The 7,624-nt window shown below is 36.1% G+C and overlaps 1 pseudogene; it reads right to left on the minus strand.

Annotated features, from left to right (window-relative positions):
* Positions 1-6,707: 6,707 nt before the first annotated feature.
* On the minus strand, positions 6,708-6,861 carry LOC130456796 (U2 spliceosomal RNA; annotated as a pseudogene).
* Between the last annotated feature and the right edge of the window lie 763 nt (positions 6,862-7,624).

Raw genomic sequence — 7,624 nt, forward strand, 5'->3', positions numbered from 1 at the left:
CTATTTAGAATTTTGAAGATCTTTTGAGTATCTATTCAGGTATTTCCTTTTCTTTGAATCTTTATTGATACCTCCAACTTTATCTTTTCACCATCTTCCAAAATTTCTAGTGTTCTTTAACTGATCACTCCTTGTCTATGACCCCCTTAACTATTCACTTACTTCTGTTGGGTCTGACAATTTGTGACCCCATTTGGATTTACTTTTCAAAAATACTGGAGTTGTTTGCCATTTCCTTAATCTATCTCATTTTACAAATGAGAAAATGAGGCAAAGAAGGTTAAGTGATTTGCCCAGGGTCACATAACTAATAAGCACTGGAGGCTGGAATTGAACTCAGTTCTTCCGATTCCAAACCTGTCTCTGTACATTGTACCATCACTTGCCCTTTACCCCTTTCACTATTTACCTTTTATTTTACTTATTTGTATTCATTGTTTATTCCACCCCATTCCACAACCAGTAGAATGTAAATTTCTGGAGGCATGACTTCACTCATGATTTGTACTTGTGCTATGCTATATCTGTACACTTTAGGTATTAAAAGAATCATTCTTTAGTGTGAAGATTGGATTTGGCTCTCCCCTGATTGTAACAATGAAGGTACTTGGTTCTTCCTTGATTGTGAAGTTTAAGTTGTAATCCCCTGTCTATTTTTAGATTTTAATCCCCAGAGTGTAAACCCAGTATTTAAAGTAGATCTACCCATTTTAGCTACAAAAGGTGTTAACTAACCACAAAAGGTATAACTAACTACAAAAGCTGTGAACACCCATTTCATACATTGAGTGGGCAGTCTTGGAGACTGCTGTGATTGGTAGATGTAAAAATTTAGGGGAGGTGACACAAGAGAAAAAAGGTCTTTAAATAGAGGAAACATAGGCACACAAGGGGATTACAATTTTATCTTCACACTAGTGCATTAGATGGAGCCTTCAATAGAGCCTTTTGAGGAAGATGTGTATAAAAATGGGAAAGGATTAAAAGGTATAGAATGGTTATAATCAGATGGATCCAGAATGATTAGACCTGAAGAATAGTCATTAATGGATCAAAATCTACTCAGAGGATAGTCTCTAATACAGGGGTGCCCAAACTATGGTCCAAGGGCCACATGTGGCCCCCTGAGGCCATGTATCTGGCCCCCACCACACTTCTGGAAGGGGTACCCCTTTCATTGGTGGTCAGTGAGAGGAGAACTGTATGTGGCAGTGCTGCAAAGCATGACATTGCTCATGTACAGTATTACTTCTGGTGAAATAATTTTTTGCGTGGCACCTAGCCGAACAATGGAAGACATCAGCATGGTGAGCAGAGATCTGGGGGAGGGGATTCTGCACTGTGTATACTGCTGCCCGGTTAGGGTTAGGGTTAGGGTTAGGTTTTTATAGTCCAACCCTCCAGCAGTCTGAGGGACAGTGAACTGGACCCCTGTGTAAAAAGTTTGGGGACCCTTGCTCTAGTAGAATGTGCCAGAGCATTGTCAGTTATTCTGTACTATATGTTTTTCAATGACCTGAGGGGTCAGAGCATTGTCAAAGAGCATTGTCAAGTTGAAAGATTTTGTGGAATATATGATATACATGTTATATATATATAATATATATATATATATATATATATATATATATTATTAAGTGTGACAATGATTTGAAGAAGGATAATTAAAAGGCTGAATGATAGAGTAAGATTCAAAAACTTATGGTGCTTGATCCAATCCCATTGTATATACTATGGATGTGTAATATTCTACCTGGGGATTTGACACATGAATTGCCAAAGTATAGGCTAGGAAATCTTGACTAGAAAAAGTTTACATGGGAAAAAAAAAAAGATCTGATGATTTTAGTGGACTACTAGCCACCTCAATTTGAGCCAGAGTGATATTCTAGATAAGGTAGGAGCAGGGGAAATAAAGGAAAGAAAAAAGAACGTATCAAACACATATACTATGTGCTATGTAGACACTGTGCTAAGCACTTTACAAAGATCTCATTTGATTCCTGAAAGGAATTGTAGGAATTCAGTGAACCACATTGACCCCATCTTGACTCAGTTCTGAATCTAGCTCACTAGTCTTTCTTTACAATTATAGATGTAGCCCAATTTCTGTCTTATGAGAAAATTGTATTCAATTATGGAAATTATGAGAAAACTTTATTGCATTGTATGAACCTAGCCTTATGTGGCTAGAAATTTGGACCACCTTTGTCTATTGTTTAGAGACCCTTTACCAAGAATCTTGTTATACTAACAAGAAACCCTAACAAGAAATATTTGAGTTTCAGGCAAGGAATTTTCTCACAATTTTACATCTCAAGTAACTCATGTTTCTGATCTAAAAATTGGTCCTGTACTGGTCAATAAGTTACTATTTCCTTGTTCCTTTGACTGAATACAGACATTTGACAGAGGAGTTGGGTGGGGGTGGGACAGCTTTTTTTACTGATTTCAGAGAATTGTACCTGTTCATATTTCCTCTTCCAACTTGAAAATTTAATAATTTTTCCTTCAATTAGAAATCAAATTACCTAATCTTATATCCAGGTTTATATCTGGTTGTTTTCTTTTAATGTATAAAAATCTGTTTCCTCACCACATTCAGGGTTCATTACCAAGCTTAGGAGTCCTGGTCCTGTTTTGTTATGTAATTGGCCCGCATTGTTTAATAAATCAATATGCTCAGAAGCTCGAACTTTTCTTTCCTATTTTTCAGATTTCATCTGTCAAACCTCAAACAACCCTGGGAAATAGGTGCAATTATGATCCACATTTTATAGTTGGGGAAACCAAAGCAAACAGCTGTTAAGTTAACTTGCCCAGGGTTACATACATAGTTGAGTGTTTGAGACTGAATTTGTATTTGTCTTCCTGATTCCAGATTCATTTCTTTATCTACTTTGCCATCTGGAGGACTAGGAAGGGGCAGACAAATTTAAGCAAATAGCAACCCTTGTTATCATTATTGGAATTTATGAAAAGAACACTGACTGATTCTCCTACATAGTAGTTTTCCAACAAAGGCTGAAAAGTGGACACTTTTCAAGGATATTGTAGGAGGGAGAATTCTTGTCCAGGTACAATTTGGAGCAAATTGCCTCTGGAGTTCCTCTAATTCAGATTCTGGTGAATTCAAGAACAGAGTTCAAGTCTTCTGAAATTTGGTTCTTATTTTCTTTCATCTATGCCATATAGGGTCATTAGTTTAATTTTTTAAACATAAAGAAGTCAGAAAATTGTATGTGTAACCCAAATCCCCAAACCCAATGGTATGGTACTTTCTCCTCACTGGTGAAGATCAATGCTCCTATGTGAGAGCTGGGGTGGATTTAGCAAGAGTGAGAGAGAGGAAAATACTAGCCTCTTGGTGTCACTTCATTTTCTTCTTCCTCTTCAGATTCTTTGGACTTGAGGCATTTCTGGCTTACAGCTTTGAGAGGGGATACAGAAAATGTCAAACATTATTTAAAATTCTGAATGGATGATAGGACCCTGGGGAAAAGCCTATATGAGTTAAGGTAGCAGTGTTCTCCTTGTCCTTAACCCCAGCTTACTACAATAGAGATCTGGAGGAGTTTCTCCTTTAAAGATTTGGAGCTGTCTCCTTTGGATGAACTGAGTTACCTTATTCCCAATGGCAGAGTTCCTTCCCTCTGTATTGTCATATATTTTCTTATGTACATATTTTCGCTGATTTGTGTATTGCTATTGACTTAATTAAATGAAATTTTTTACTAGCTGGTATGTATATTCCTTGTGGAACTTATATTTAGTAGGAAAGGCATCAAGCTTTGGATCTACAGCTCATATCCTTCTTTCCTCATTAAGGAACAGCAATTAGAAATTTAAGTTGAATAAAAAAATGACATTCCCTAGACTAATAATATTTAAAACTGCAAAAAGATAAAATTCTAGCCTGGTCCCCCCCCCACCTCTGGGGAGAGCAGTTTGGCTAAGGTTTGGGTCCCAACCTTTTGCTTCCCTTCTTGGCAAAAATTAAAATCTTGACTGGAGAAGAGTGGAGGAAGAAAAGGCTAGAGATATTTGAGTCATGTGATGATACTGCCATGCTATATGTGAGAGGACATACTTTGCTACATGTTTATATTGTACCAAAATCATCCCACAAGGGTTCAAAGAAGCATTTGAAGTTGTCTTACAATGAGAAGTTCATAGAATTCAAGCTACACAGGATTATAGAAATGGCCTAATTTAAGTCTATCATTTTACAGATTGTCATTGTTGTTATTCATCCTTCTTTTTTGAAGAGGACAAATGATATCACAGATTCATGTTTTGACTTATACATGAATTGGATTTAAGTGAGGCAGAGTCATAAAATATTATTAGTCCAGTGCCAAGACAAAAGTCAAGAAGACTGCTGATGGCCTGGGATGCAATGGATGATCCTGAATTCTTTGATGTCTGACCAAGCTCTAAGTGCTCCTCAGCACCTACTTTAGCTGCTTACCTGACCTGGAACAAATTGTTCTCATCCATCCATTCTATAGGAAGAAGTCTGACCTTGCTTGGGGATGATAATTCACCAATGGGTTTGAGGCCTATGGATTACCCTTAATCTGATTTGGCCTGTTTGCTGAGATAATTTTATTGGAGTGTGACTGTGGTTCATGCTACGGCTTCTCGAAGCTATTGAAGTTATAGGTTAGAGTTGGGTGAAAGGTGGCCATCAGAATGGAGGAGCATCCCTGAAAAGGGCTTGGCAAGCCCTCACACCAGAGGTTCTAGTCCTTCCTGAACACTCCTCACACTCCCATTTTCTATATAAACTGAGACTGGTAAAATTACATAAATAACTGGTAAGATGCATGGGGCTGAAATCCAAGTTAATTTTAAAAAATCCTCCTATTCTAGCACTCTTTCAAACTTTGTAGCATGTATGATATGTACAGATTTTCCACCATATGACTATCTTGGGGCTGTGTAAGAAACTATAGTTTATGACTTTGAGAGCCTTCTTAATGATATGATCACCAGATCCCCTCCTGGTCTGTTTCTCTCAGGGGGCTGAAGACAAATTATTCTAAATTGTTGTGTGCCTTATTTGGTAATAGGATCTTTTCCCTTATGTAAAGCTGGAGCCCCCATTTTCATGAAGCCAATGAGCCTTTGTTCCAGGGTTCCAATCTCTAATGGACAAGCCTCAATTCCAACAGGACTAAACCCACAGTCCTTCTTCACTCCCCTTGCCCCAGGTAAAAATGTTACTCCAAATGTCAGCGTCAGACAGAGAACTTTAATATGAATAGTCATTTTTTAAAAAAAATTCTTGTTCTCAGTGGCAGAGAGCACAGGATTCTCAAATCAGGAAGACCTGTCTTTCCTAGTTAGATGCTAAACACCCTCAGAATAGGAATTGTCTTTTTTCCCCTCTTATTTGAGATACCTTTTCTTAGCATAGTGTCTGTCACTTAGTAGGCATTTAATGTTTATTGTAGAGTTTTTTATTGTATTTCTATTTGAAATATTCTTACATATATAAATCTTGTCTTTCCTAATAGAATGGAGTATTGAGGGCAGAGATTGTCATTTGTGCCTTTGTATCCTTAATGCTTAGCACAATGCGAGGTATGAGGTAGGCTCTTAATAAATACTGACACCTAGTAGTTACTTCTATTTATAGATGAATATAAAAAGACCTAGAAAGTTTAAACAACTCCCCAAAGGTGACAACTGTAGTTTATAGAAGAGAGGATTTGAACTCAAGCCTTCTTATCCCATATCCAATGGTCTTACCTTTAACCTGGGATGTTTTGTAACTGTATTTTGTAATTGAATCAAATACATTGCCTATATGAGCTTTTGCAGTCCCTCTTTTATCTTTACAGATGTTAACTTCATTTAAAACAATTTGCTTTTGTTGTCCCCATACTTTTGGTGGTATGTTCCTTGGCAGTGACATTTATTTGTATATCTAGTGGGGGTGGGGGATGACTGCAAATTCTGAATATAATTTTAAATATATTTCAGAAAAGGGACTGTCTTATATTAATGCCTCTGAGAGATCCACTGCAGATTTTAAAGTGAAAAACAAAAACTCTCTCCAGTACAATTTCAGAAATGAAATCCTATTGACAAATGTTTTGGCTGAGTGCCAGCAGCTAAAACTTTTTGTCTCTCAAATTTCATTGAAGTTTTACTTTTTTAAAAAAGGAAATCAGTTCTAGCTGAGAAACTTAGCTGACTCAAATCCAGTTTGATATTCAGTAGTCTGCATAGGAGGAGTGATGCTGATCATTTAATCTTGCTTGCTCTTTCTCTTTTTAAAATGAAAATGTGTGCATAATAATGCTTCCTCACATTCGACTTTCCTTTTCTTGGCAGTGAAAATATCTCCAAGGAGACACTTGTCGACATAACAGCTCCAATTGCCATTGTACTTCTTTCATCCAGGGAGGGAATTTGCAATTACTGATGAGGTCTAGAAAAGGCTAGTAAGTAGGTGGGTAAGAAAGAAAGGTCATAATCTCAACTCTCTCTGTAGGTTAATATAAGTGGCCCAATCTACAAAGAGCAGTCATTATCAGATCATGATTTTTATTCAGTCCTATTTTTAGGTAGTAGGTAGGAACATTAATAGAAGTTTCTTTCCAATATATGATGACCTAACAAAGAAGTGCATAAAATGCTTCTTATTTATAATTTTTGAACCATCTGCATTTTTTTCTAGTTTATGGAAGAAGTCAATCTTCATGCCTGTTTCCTCTGATGTTAGAATAGATCATGCAATGATGAACACAAGTATAATTATAAACATTTTGCCACAAATATGGATACAAAGCTTGCTCAGAGGATTCAGATAATCTACACTTGATCTTAGCCAAAAGGCTGAGAAGTGATTGAATAGGAATATAAAAAAAAAAAAGAAGAAGAAGACAATCAGGGAAAAACATAGTTATTCACTTAAGGAGAAATCCAAGGTCTGGGGATTCATCTCACTAACAACACAGTCTTTACAAAACTAATATGTTGGAAAACATTTTACAAGTCTCAAATATGTGCTCTAGACCACCCACAAATAATGCTATCATGGGATGGAAGTTCACAGAGCTGCAGTAGATTTTTCAGAGGTCCTCTCATGTAGTTTCCTTGTTTCACACAGTCAGTTAAATTTAGAAGTAGAATAGTGATTTCTTCTGTTCTCAAAAAGTTCTAGATTTATAGATAGTCTACTAACTCTTGTTAGCCAAGTTGATCTAATCACTCAACCAGTCAAGATTTTCTTCATAACACCATTAAACCATTAGTAATCTATAAGCATGAACAAATTCTTCATAGTTCTTCACTGATATATATTTTATACATATATTTATAGATTCATATTTCTTGCATATTTGAATATATTACTTTCTATCTCTAGAATAAATAACTACAATTCTTTGATCTTTTCCATATAAAACCTTTTAACACTATGCTTCTAATTACTTGGCAATATTTATTTAAATCTCTTCCTCTCTACAGATCTAAACAAAATCTGAACTCAATAAAGATATAATGTAGAGCATAGAAGAAGGGTTACTCTTTAGTCCTTGCCTTAATAATTCTTTTAATTATAACTCTGGATTGTATTAGTCTTTTATCTCTGAATGTTTAGATGCATCTT

This window comes from Monodelphis domestica, chromosome 1 (genome assembly GCF_027887165.1).
Source record: "Monodelphis domestica isolate mMonDom1 chromosome 1, mMonDom1.pri, whole genome shotgun sequence".
NCBI lineage: Eukaryota > Metazoa > Chordata > Mammalia > Didelphimorphia > Didelphidae > Monodelphis > Monodelphis domestica.